Here is a 13,602-nt window from a genome sequence, read left to right on the forward strand (position 1 = left end):
GGTTGATACATTTGATTTCCATTGATCATTTTTGTGTGATTTTGTTGTCAGCACATTCAACTATGTAAAGAAAAAAGTATTTAATAAGAATATTTCATTCATTCAGATCTAGGATGTGTTATTTTAGTGTTTCCTTTATTTTTTTGAGCAGTGTAGCCACCTGAGACAGAAGGTCCGTGCATAACAGAAGTGTCCAAAGCGCTCCGGACACCATTGAACTCAGTTCTGCAAACTTTGTCTGTGAGGGCCAAAACGGGACCACCAGTATCAGCCTGTGCTCCCTCACTCTGTCCAAGACCTGTTGTATCAGGGCAGTTGGAGGAAATACATATAGACAAGCTTGGGCCACTGCTGGGCCAGGGCATTGTGACTCAACGGTGGATTGTCATTCAGAATGGAATACCAAAGAGGGAAATATGTGGCGCTTCGAGATGCGAATAGCTCGTCTGAACTGGCGCAAAATCTCCTCTATCACCTGTGGGTGGATACACCACTCCGCAGACTGAGGACAATAGGTCTGCACCTAAATTTAACTGGTACCTAGATTTAACTGGCGACTTGTGACCGTAGCGTACGTGTAGGTATGTACGGCAGGACCAAATCAGAGAGATAGGTAGGAGCAAGCCCATGTAATGATTTGTAGGTTAGCAGTAAAACCTTGAAATCAGCCCTTGCCTTGACAGGAAGCCAGTGTAGGGAGGCTAGCACTGGAGTAGTATGTTCACATTTTTTGGTTCTAGTCAGGATTCTAGCAGCCGTATTTAGCACTAACTGAAGTTTATTTAGTTCTTTATCCGGGTAGCCGGAAAGTAGAGCATTGCAGTAGTCTAATCTAGAAGTAACAAAAGCATGGATACATTTTTCTGCGTCATTTTTGGACAGAAAGCTTCAGATTTTTGCAATGTTATGTAGATGGGAAAAAGCTGTCCTTGAAACAGTCTTGATATGTTCGTCAAAGGAGAGATCAGTGTCCAGAGTAACGCCGAGGTCCTTCACAGTTTTATTGGAGACGACTGTACAACCATTAAGATTAATTGTCAGATTCAACAGAAGATCTCTTTGTTTCTCGGGACCTAGAACAAGCATCTCTGTTGTGTCTGAGTTTAAAAGTAGAAAGTTTGCAGCCATCCACTTCCTTATGTCTGAAACACAGGCTTCTAGCGAGGGCAATTTTGGGGCTTCACCATGTTTCATTGAAATGTACAGCTGTGTGTCATCCGCATAGCAGTGAACGTTAACATTGTGTTTTCCAATGACATCCACAAGAGGTAAAATATATAGTGAGAACAATAGTGGTCCTAAAACGGAACCTTGAGGAACACCGAAATGTACAGTTGATTTGTCAGAGGACAAACCATTCACAGAGACAAACTGATATCTTTCCGACAGATAAGATCTAAACCAGGCCAGAACTTGTCCGTGTAGACCAATTTGGGTTTCCAATCTCTCCAAAAGAATGTGGTGATCGATGGTATCAAAAGCAGCACTAAGGTATAGGAGCACGAGGACAGATGCAAAGCCTCAGTCTGATGTCATTAAAAGGTAATTTACCACCTTCACAAGTGCAGTCTCAGTGCTATGATGGGGTCTAAAACCAGACTGAAGCATTTCGTATACATTGTTTGTCTTCAGGAAGGCAGTGAGTTGCTGCGCAACAGCCTTTTCTAAAATTTTGGAGAGGAATGGAAGATTCGATATAGGCCGATAGTGTTTTATATTTTCTGGGTCAAGGTTGGGCTTTTTCAAGAGAGGCTTTATTACTGCCACTTTTAGTGAGTTTGGTACCCATCCGGTGGATAGAGAGCCGTTTATTATGTTCAACATAGGAGGGCCAAGCACAGGAAGCAGCTCTTTCAGTAGTTTAGTTGGAATAGGGTCCAGTGTGCAGCTTGAAGGTTTAGAGTCCATGATTATTTTCATCATTGTATCAAGAGATATAGTACTAAAACACTTGAGTGTCTCTCTTGATCCTAGGTCCTGGCAGAGTTGTGCAGACTCAGGACAACTGAGCTTTGAAGGAATACGCAGATTTAAAGAGGAGTCCGTAATTTTCTTTCTAATAATCAGGATCTTTTCCTCAAAGAAGTTCATGAATTTATTACTGCTGAAGTGAAAGCCATCCTCTCTTGGGGAATGCTGCTTTTTAGTTCGCTTTGCGACAGTATCAAAAATACATTTTGGATTGTTCTTATTTTCCTCAATTAAGTTGGAAAAATAGGATGATCGAGCAGCAGTAAAGGCTCTTCGATACTGCACGGTACTGTCTTTCCAAGCTAGTCTTCCAGTTTCCAGACTTCCAGTTTTCTGGAAGCTTGCTTCAGAGCTCGGGTATTTTCTGTATACCAGGGAGCTAGTTTCTTATGAGAAATGTTTTTAGTTTTTAGGCGTGCAACTGCATCTAGTGTATTGCGTAAGGTTAAATTGAGTTCCTCAGTTAGGTGGTTAACTGATTTTTGTCCTCTGACGTCCTTGGGTAGACAGAGGGAGTCTGGAAGGGCATCAAGGAATCTTTGTGTTGTCTGTGAATTTATAGCACGACATTTGATGCTCCTTGGTTGGGGTCTGAGCAGATGATTTGTTGCAATTGCAAACGTAATAAAATGGTGGTCCGATAGTCCAGGATTATGAGGAAAAACATTAAGATCCACAACATTTATTCCATGGGACAAAACTAGGTCCAGAGTATGACTGTGACAGTGAGTAGGTCCAGAGACATGATGGCCCAGTTGATGATGGCTCCGAAAGCCTTTTGGAGTGGGTCTGTGGAGTTTTCCATGTGAATATTAAAGTCACCAAAAATGTGAATATTATCTGCTATGACTAGAAGGTCCGATAGGAATTCAGGGAACTCAATGAGAAACGCTGTATATGGCCCAGGAGGCCTGTAAACAGTAGCTATAAAAAGTGATTGAGTAGGCTGCATAGATTTCATGACTAGAAGCTCAAAAGACGAAAACATATATATTTTTTTGTAAATTGAAATTTGCTATCGTAAATGTTAGCAACACCTCCGCCTTTGCGGGATGCACGGGGGATATGGTCACTAGTGTAACCAGGAGGTGAGGCCTCAGTTAACACAGTAAATTTATCAGGCTTAAGCCATGTTTCAGTCAGGCCAATCACATCAGGATTATGATCAGTGATTAGTTCATTGACTATAATTGCCTTTGAAGTAAGGGATCTAACATTAAGTAGCCCTATTTTGAGATGTGAGGTATCACGATCTCTTTCAATAATGACAGGAATGGAGGAGGTCTTTATCCTAGTGAGATTGCTAAGGCGAACACCGCCATGTTTAGTTTTGCCCAACCCAGGTCGAGGCACAGACACGGTCTCAATGGGGATAGCTGAGCTGACTACACTGACTACACCTGCTGCCTGGCCTGCCCCCTATTTCATTGTGGAGCTAGAGGAGTTAGAGCCCTGTCTATGTTGGTAGATAAGATGAGAGCACTCCTCCAGCTAGGATGGAGTCCGTCACTCCTCAGCAGGTCAGGCTTGGTCCTGTTTGTGGGTGAGTCCCAGAAAGAGGGCCAATTATCTACAAATTCTATCTTTTGGGAGGGGCAGAAAACAAGTTTTCAACCAGTGATTGAGTTATGAGACTCTGCTGTAGAGCTCATCACTCCCCCTAACTGGGAGGGAGCCAGAGACAATCACTCGATGCCGACACATCTTTCTAACTGATTTACACGCTGAAGCTATGTTGCGCTTGGCGACCTCTGACTGTTTCATCCTAACATCGTTGGTGCTGATGTGGATAACAATATCTCTATACTCTCTACACTCGCCAGTTTTAGCTTTAGCCAGCACCATCTTCAGATTAGTCTTAACGTCGGTAGCCCTGCCCCCTGGTAAACAGTGTATGATCGCTGGATGATTCGTTTTAAGTCTAATACTGCAGGTAATGGAGTCGCAAATGACTAGGGTTTTCAATTTGTCAGAGCTAATGGTGGGAAGCTTCGGTGTCTCAGACCCCGTAACGGGAGGAGTAGAGACAAGAGAAGGCTCGGCCTCAGACTCCGACTCGCTGCTTAATGGGGAAAACCGGTTGAAAGTTTCTGTCGGCTGAATGAGCGACACCGGTTGAGCATTCCTACAGCATTTCCCTCCAGAAACCATGAGAAAGTTGTCCGGCTGCGGGGACTGTGCGAGGGGATTTATACTAACGTTACTATCTGTACTTACTGGTGGCACAGCCCCTGTTTCATCCTTTCCTACACTGAAATTACCATTGCCTAGCAGTTGCGTCTGAAGCTGGGCTTGTAGCACAGCTATCCTCGCCGTAAGGCGATCGTTCTCCTGTATATTATGAGTACAGCGACTGCAATTAGAAGGCATCATGTTAATGTTACTACTTAGCTTCGGCTGTTGGAGGTCCTGACGAACCACGTCCAGATAAAGCGTCCGGAGTGAAAAAGTTGAATGAAAAAAAGTTGAGTGAGGGAAAAACCAAAAATATAAACGGTAATTAAAAAGTAAAAACCGTAAAGTTGTCAGGTAGCAAAGTAAGGTTGACAACAAAACGCACAGCAACACGTAAACAAGTCTGCAAGTTGTTTACGTGCAAGAGTCCGGCTCCGGTGGAGTGCGCATCCTGCAGTCAGAATGCACCTCTGTCTGTTGACTGTTAGACCCGTGCACATGAGAGTTCAGTTTCAAGCCTAAAAAGCTTGTCTGTTGACTTATCAGGAAACCCAGATTACAGATATGATTTATCACTATCCTAGTGTGTGTCTCGGCCAATTCTCTCGATTTCGCTATTATAAGCCAGTCATCTAGATAGCTCATTATCTGTATCCACTGTGATCGTAGGGGGGGCAATAGCTACATTCACGGAAACGGTGAAGCAGTGAGGGCTTAAGCTCAGGCTGAACGGGAGGACACAAAACTTGTATTCTTTGTTCTGAAATGAGAACCTGAGAAATGTCCTGTGCCTTTCCACAATAGGTACGTAAAATAACAACTTGTGCTTGAGGTCCACTGTTGTGAAATATTCTGCATGTCTGACTACTTTGAATAAACGGAGGTGTGTTAACATGCGAAAGGTCGTTTTCGTAATAATTTGTTCAACACCCTCAAATCTAAGATTGGTCTCATGCCACCGTCTTTCTTTGGCACTAGAAAATATTTCTGATAATGACCAATATTTTGTCTGCTTCCCTCACGGTTTGAGTGTGATTTTGTCTACTTCCTTCACTGTTTGAGTGTGATTGGGAAGGTGATTATGAAAGAATTACCTGAGAATCCTTGTCTCTTGCAAGAACGACACACATTAGCTAGCCAGCTGACTCAGGCTATTAAACAGACCAACGTCAACAGAATCAAAAAAAAATTATAAAATAACTTCTTAGCCACTCTGTCGAAGGCGTAGGCCATCCGAAATGTAGCAGTTTAGACCAAAATAAGAATAGATTAATTTACAGAAGATAAGAATGATAGCTCTGATGAACAGCAGTGGCTGAATAAAGCAAGAGTGACACTCTCAGGCAGGATAGTGCGTATTATACCCTCGGGGGTGGGGCATTATGCATCATGGCGTGGAGGGGCCAATCACTGCCTGCCATGGCCATGACGGGACTATTATTCAGTGGTCCTATCTGGAGACAGTTTATAGCACAGTAAGAACTCGAGTTCGAAATTAAGTAAAACATACACACATACTCTACCCACATAGCAGCAACCATACCCCTCCCTTACTGTTGAGAGTTAGAATAGTAGAATACACAAGTTGCAAGTTCGAAATTTGGTTGTGCATCAGCAATTTTTCTCTTATTATGACAGTCAATTAGATAAGTTAGTCTAGCCAGCTATCTCTTGTAGTAATCATGGCTGAATACCGACCAGGCAGGCAGGGCACGTGCCCAGGGGACCTGACCTCCAGGGGGCCCCATTGATTTTGTTAGTCACTCTCACTCAAATATCATTAACATGGCATAAGTCATGGCAGAGTGTGTAGAATTGCTTTAAAACTGGAAAAAAATGCATCTCCACCCCATGGCAAAAGCTGTAGAACTGCACATTTCTCTCTCTTTGCCCCATGGCAAAATTTTTAGAATTGCAGGAAATTTACTTAAAAACGTAAACTTTTCTCTATGTCGTCAAGAAGGGGGCAGCCACTAAAATGTCTTGCCCGCGAGGTGGAGGGGGGTCAACCAAATCTTGCGCAGGGCCCACAAAAGGTTACAGCCGGCCCTGGTTTTAGTCAACTTAGTCAAAAATGCTCAAAACACATTTTAGTTACACACAGATAATTCACCGACAGTCATTCCAAGGAGACGCTGGCGGAAATATTACGTTTAAAGTAGGCATCGCCATTTCTCTGAGCCAACAAAAGTACTCATCCTCCATCTCACTTTGTAAGCGTTCCTTGAGAGTTCAGAATGTGAACCTGATCCTCGATGATTGACATCAGAGGAGAAACTACTATTATCATAGATTTCTCCACTTTAATTTTCAATAAATTGCAGACTGTTGGCCACACTTGATACACTAAACTTTTACCATAGCCTGTAGGTCAGCGATGGGCAAATGGTGGCCCGCAGGCCGGATGCCCCCCTCAGTCGGGGTCATGCAGCCTGCATTCGGGGTCATGCGGCCTGAGCACCCCAAGCCAATACTAGAACAGTATAATACACTAGGTGCAATTTTGAAATTTGGTTGTGGATCAGCAGTTTTAATCGTTATGTCAATCACTGAAAGTCACTCAATTAGCCCATGTCAGCTAAGGAAGTCTGAGGGACAGAGGGGGCAAGTAGCTGACTGGTGGTGCAACATCTTATCTTTGTGAGACTGGCTTCTCTGCTGTTGCTGCACTGAAGACCAAGTACAGGTCCCAGCTAAACACTGAGCAGGAGCTGAGAGTTGCAGTATCATGCTTCAAACCCCTCTTCGAAAAGCTGTGCTCTGCAAAACGTGCTCATTGTAGCCATTAATCCCGACTTCCTCATTTAGATTTTTTTTAAATCAGCACGAATAGTTTTATTCATTTTTGTTTTATAGGTCAAAGTGTTTCATATATTGTGCTCCTGAGTTAATGTTGCTGATCAATTTGAATGTATTATTTATTGATTATATTTAATTTAATTTTTCAGTATCAAATACAATGGATACAATGTTATGCAGAGGTGTACTTATAACAATTTTATAGACAAATGATACTATTTACAGTCGCGGCAGAGAGTTGGGGGGCGCGAAATGTTTACTTCTTCCTGGGGGGAAGTGCTTCTCAAAATAATTGAGAAGCACTGAACTAGTCCAACACAATAATGACCTGCCTCTCTCTCCTTGCACTCCACAAGCTGTTACGCGAATGCAGTCAGCAAAGGTAAGTTGCTAGCTAGCATTAAACTTATCTTATAAAAAACAATCATAATCACTAGTTAACTACACATGGTTGATGATATTACTAGATATTATCTAGCGTGTCCTGCGTTGCATATAATCTGACTGAGCATACAAGCATACAAGTATCTAAGTATCTGGCTGAGCGGTGGTAGGCAGAAGCAGGCGTAAACAATTATTCAAACAGCACTTTCTTTGCGTTTTGCCAGCAGCTCTTCGTTGTGCGTCAAGCATTGCGCTGTTTATGACTTCAAGCCTATCAACTCCCGAGATGAGGCTGGTGTAAACGAAGTGAAATGGGTAGCTAGTTAGCGCGCACTAATAGCGTTTCAAATGTCACTCGCCCTGAGCCTTCTAGTAGTTGTTCCCCATGCTCTGTATGTAAAACTGAACCACTGTATCAGCAAAACATTTACATAATGTACTGACAAATCATATTTAAAAAATGGTAATGCTGCTTGGATGGTGGCTGTTGTCGTTGTGTTGCTGGTTCAAGCCCGGGGAGGAGCGAGGAGAGGGACGGAAGCTATACTGTTACACTGGCAATACTAAAGTGCCTATAAGAACATCCAATAGTCAAAGGTTAATGAAATACAAATGGTATAGAGGGAAATAGTCCTATAATTCCTATAATAACTACAACTTCTTACCTGGGAATATTGAAGACTCATGTTAAAAGGAACTACCAGCTTTCATATGTTCTCATGTTCTGAGCAAGGAACTGAAACGTATGCTTTCTTACATAGCATATATTGCACTTTTGCTTTATTCTCCAACACTTAGTTTTTACATTATTTAAACCAAATTGAACATGTTTCATTATTTACTTGAGGCTAAATTGATTTTATTGATGTATTATATTAAGTTCAAATAAGTGTTCAGTCAGTATTGTTGTAATTGCCATTATTACAAATAAATAATAAATTAAATAAATAAATAAAAAAATCATCAGATTAATCGGTAACTGCTTTTTTGGTCCTCCAATAATCGGTATCGGTATCTGAGTTGAAAAATCATAATCGGTCGACCTCTACTACACATGATAAAATAGTGATCATTGCCCACTGTAGATTCCTCCAAAACCTCCCAACTACATCTGCCTGCCATTGAACTTGAGGTCAAAGTAACATCCAGAGCAGATTCATTTTCAGTTAATGGGTCAATCCTGGTTCCCGGCCATCATTAAGACTCACAAGCCCTTTCTCATGCAGTAGTTACTCCAACACTTGTCCATTTACATCAGTCCGTAACTCTCCCCAGAGCGTACTATGAGCATTAAAGACGCCACACCACATTACCCGTCTCCTATCTTGACCTTCTACATTCCTAAGGGCCAGCAACTCTAGTCTCTTACACGGGTTGTAAAAGTTCACTATTACCATATTTCCCCCTCCCAACTACACCTCTACCACTACATACTCACATTCAACTCCCTCTCCCACACACTTTCAGTACCAGGCAAAAGTTTGGACACACCTACTCATTCCAGGGTTTTTCTTTATGTTTTACTATTTTCTACTTTGTAGAATAATAGTGAAAACATCAAAATTATGAAATAACACATGGAATCATGTAGTAACCAAAAAGAAGTGTTAAACAAATAAACATATATTTTATATTTGAGATTCTTCAAGGTAGCCACCCTTTGCCTTGATGACAGCTTTGCAAATTCTAGGCATTCTCTCAACTAGCTTCACCTGGAATGCTTTTCCAACAGTCTTGAAGGATTTCCCATATGTGCTGAGAACTTTTTGGCTGCTTTTCCTTCAATCTGGGGTCCAACTCATCCCAAACCATCTCAATTGGGTTGAGGTCAGGTGATTGTGGAGGTTAGGTCATCTGATGCAGCACTCCATTACTCTCCTTCTTGATCAAATAGCCCTTACACACCCTGGGGGTGTGTTGGGTTATTGTCATGTTGAAAAACAAATGATAGTCCCACTAATCCCAAACCAGATGGGATGGTGTATCGCTACAGAATGCTGTGGTAGCCATGTTGGCTAAGTGCGCCTTGAATTCTAAATAAATCACTGGCAGTGTCACCAGCGAATCACCCCGACACCATCACACCTCCTCCTCCATGCTTCACAGTGGGAACCACACATGCGGAGATCATCCGTGCGGAGATCATCAAACCAAAGGACAGATTTCCACTGGTCTAATGTCCATTGCTCATGTCTATTGGCACAAGCAAGTCTCTTCTTCATAATTGGTGTCTTTTAGTAGTGGTTTCTTTGCAGAAATTCGACTATGAAGGCCAGATTCACTCAGTCTCCTCTGAACAGTTGATGTTGAGATATGTCTGTTACTTGAACTCTGTGACGCATTTATTTGGGCTGCAATTTCTGAGGCTGCTAACTCTAATGAACGTATCCGCTGCAGGAGAGGTAGCTCTGCACTTTAAAAATTCTTGAAATTTTCCGTGTTGCTTGACCTTCATGGCTTATTTGAGCTGTTCTTTCCATAATATATACTTGGGTCTTTTACCAAATAGGACTTTCTTCTGTATACCACCCCTACCTTGTCACAACACAACTGATTTGCTCAAACGCATTAATAAGAAGGAAAGAAATTCCACAAATTCACTTTTAACAAGGCACACCTGTTAATTGAAATGCATTCCAGGTGACTACCTCATGAAGCTGGTTGAGAGAATGCCAAGAGTGTGCAAAGCTGTCATCAAGGCAAATGGTGCTAAAATATATTTTGATTTGTTTAACAATTTTTTGGTTACTACATGATTCCATGTGTGTTATTTCATAGTTTTGATGTCTTCACTATTATTCTACAATGTAGAAAGTAGTACAAATAAAGAAAAACCCTTGAATGAGTAGGTGTCCAAACATTTGACTGGTACTGTATATGGGATCTCCTGCTTTATAAAGGTAGCACACCCTCCTCACCCCCCTGCCACACGATCTCTATTGACTCCAACATAACCTTGTAATACAAAATCTAGAGTAGGTTTAAGCCATGTCTCCTGGAGACATTTCACATCTGGTTTGGCTGGTAAGTCCTCAAGAAACTGTTTGAAATATTGCCCATTACCCATCAAACTTCTGGCATTCCATTGAAGGATTAACACCATAATGAAAATTAACCAATACATGATTCCTGGCTGGACTGATTCTCAATCTTATTGAGGTCATCCTGTACATGTTCCCATGTTAGTCCTGTGACCCCAAGATACCTCACCACCTGCTCCACTATAATCGATGTCTTCTTAGTCTTCAAATGTAATTTTCCTTCACAATTGATTGCTGCTCTGACAAATGTAACAAACTTCCTCATGTCTACTACCATTCTTGTGTTCTCGCCCATTCTGCTCCCTACATCACGCCCAACCTGCATCCCAATCTGCCCTGGAATACATGCTCCTCTAGGTGTCTCGATTGTTTCTGCGTGAACTACCTTCACTGCTTCTGCATGTAACCCTCTCACCAGGCTCGAATTAGACTCTCACAATATTAACTTACGTAGAGTATCTCAACAGCATGGGATGTTAGGTGAGAAGGACATCTCCGATAAGAATTCCTATTGTAAACTGTCTAGGGTGATGACAAATAAGGTAAACTCACCCCATTCCGTACAAATGTGCGCAACCGCGACATTCAAACGAGGCTGCAAAGAAAACTAATGGGACTGTAGCGACTGTGTTGACTTCAAAATCTGGGGTGTGAACTACGTTTCTATTCAAGCGTTGATCGACATGGTAATGGCTCTATAGTATTGGAGAAAAGTTGAAAAAAACTGACCCTCCGTTACATCGTGACTTGTCATGCCGTAACGTACAGCACACGTAAAGCAACTATTTCTGTCTTACAATCTCTCTTCACCAGGTGTAGCACTTCTCTCATCGTTTAAAAACAAGAAATGGACAGTGACGGGGGTAAGGGGGGATACCTAGTCATTTTTTGCATCTTCACTGCAAGCGATCATGACTCTCAAAAGACCATGTTTATTTCTGAAGATCACTTTAGCACCGCCCTAAAACCCCGATTCAAATTCGCCACAAACCTTCAAATAGGTATGTAATGACACATTATATAAATGCGTTATAGTGTTTTATTTACATTTTTAGAGGCGATAAGGTGATAAATTGGACAGATCGAGTGAAAAAAAGCACCGACGGAGCACATTGCCTTCTTGAATCATGCAGAAACGGGCAGTGTGGAGGTAATTTATTTTGTTGGAAAGGGGAGAAACTGTGCTTTACAGTGGTATTGACATTACAGTTGATCTGGAAGTATTACGGTTTTGGGGTGCTAAAATAAGGTCAATTTTACGGACCAAGGCGATGTACAAAAGTGAGTGAGTTTACGTTAGGGGATTAACGTCAGATGGAATGATTATAGGTTTTTGTTATTGTATAAGGATATACTTTCCCATGCATTAAATGAAATTGAAACACGAAATGACTCCACCAAGGCAACACACATAAATAAGGTTCAAGATGTGTATAATTACATTTTCTAAGCACCACATCAAAATAAATAAAAAATAATAAACCCCAATGAGTCGTGCACAACCCACGTCCAAATTATTTCAAGTTTGCTTAAAGGGAGGCCTGGGAAAAAAAGAGAGGGAGAGAGACGTTGAGAAAAGGATGAACATTACATTATGACCATTGGTGAAGAAAAAATATAAAAGAAGACAATTAAAAATAGAACAAAACCCCTACCTACCGAGATTTGAAGGGACACACCGAATTTACTTTATATGAGAGTTGTTATAATTTTGTTAAGAAAGACTTAGTAAAGACTGAAGCTACCGTCTCATGCATATCGCATGATTACAGATAGTCCTGAATGAATCGTGAATAATGAGTGAGAAAGTTACAGGCCCACAAATATCATACCTCCCACCCAAAAATGTCTTGGAGGTACAGTGCCTTGCGAAAGTATTCGGCCCCCTTGAACTTTGCAACCTTTTGCCACATTTCAGGCTTCAAACATAAAGATATATAACTGTATTTTTTTGTGAAGAATCAACAACAAGTGGGACACAATCATGAAGTGGAACGACATTTATTGGATATTTCAAACTTTTTTAACAAATCAAAAACTGAAAAATTGGGCATGCAAAATTATTCAGCCCCCTTAAGTTAATACTTTGTAGCGCCACCTTTTGCTGCGATTACAGCTGTAAGTCGCTTGGGGTATGTCTCTATCAGTTTTGCACATCGAGAGACTGAAATGTTTTCCCATTCCTCCTTGCAAAACAGCTTGAGCTCAGTGAGGTTGGATGGAGAGCATTTGTGAACAGCAGTTTTCAGTTCTTTCCACAGATTCTCAATTGGATTCAGGTCTGGACTTTGACTTGGCCATTCTAACACCTGGATATGTTTATTTTTGAACCATTCCATTGTAGATTTTGCTTTATGTTTTGGATCATTGTCTTGTTGGAAGACAAATCTCCGTCCCAGTCTCAGGTCTTTTGCAGACTCCATCAGGTTTTCTTCCAGAATGGTCCTGTATTTGGCTCCATCCATCTTCCCATCAATTTTAACCATCTTCCCTGTCCCTGCTGAAGAAAAGCAGGCCCAAACCATGATGCTGCCACCACCATGTTTGACAGTGGGGATGGTGTGTTCAGGGTGATGAGCTGTGTTGCTTTTACGCCAAACATAACGTTTTGCATTGTTGCCAAAAAGTTCAATTTTGGTTTCATCTGACCAGAGCACCTTCTTCCACATGTTTGGTGTGTCTCCCAGGTGGCTTGTGGCAAACTTTAAACGACACATTTTATGGATATCTTTAAGAAATGGCTTTCTTCTTGCCACTCTTCCATAAAGGCCAGATTTGTGCAATATACGACTGATTGTTGTCCTATGGACAGAGTCTCCCACCTCAGCTGTAGATCTCTGCAGTTCATCCAGAGTGATCATGGGCCTCTTGGCTGCATCTCTGATCAGTCTTCTCCTTGTATGAGATGAAAGTTTAGAGGGACGGCCAGGTCTTGGTAGATTTGCAGTGGTCTGATACTCCTTCCATTTCAATATTATCGCTTGCACAGTGCTCCTTGGGATGTTTAAAGCTTGGGAAATATTTTTGTATCCAAATCCGGCTTTAAACTTCTTCACAACAGTATCTCGGACCTGCCTGGTGTGTTCCTTGTTCTTCATGATGCTCTCTGCGCTTTTAACGGACCTCTGAGACTATCACAGTGCAGGTGCATTTATACGGAGACTTGATTACACACAGGTGGATTGTATTTATCATCATTAGTCATTTAGGTCAACATTGGATCATTCAGAGA

This window comes from Oncorhynchus kisutch, linkage group LG20, assembly GCF_002021735.2.
Source record: "Oncorhynchus kisutch isolate 150728-3 linkage group LG20, Okis_V2, whole genome shotgun sequence".
NCBI lineage: Eukaryota > Metazoa > Chordata > Actinopteri > Salmoniformes > Salmonidae > Oncorhynchus > Oncorhynchus kisutch.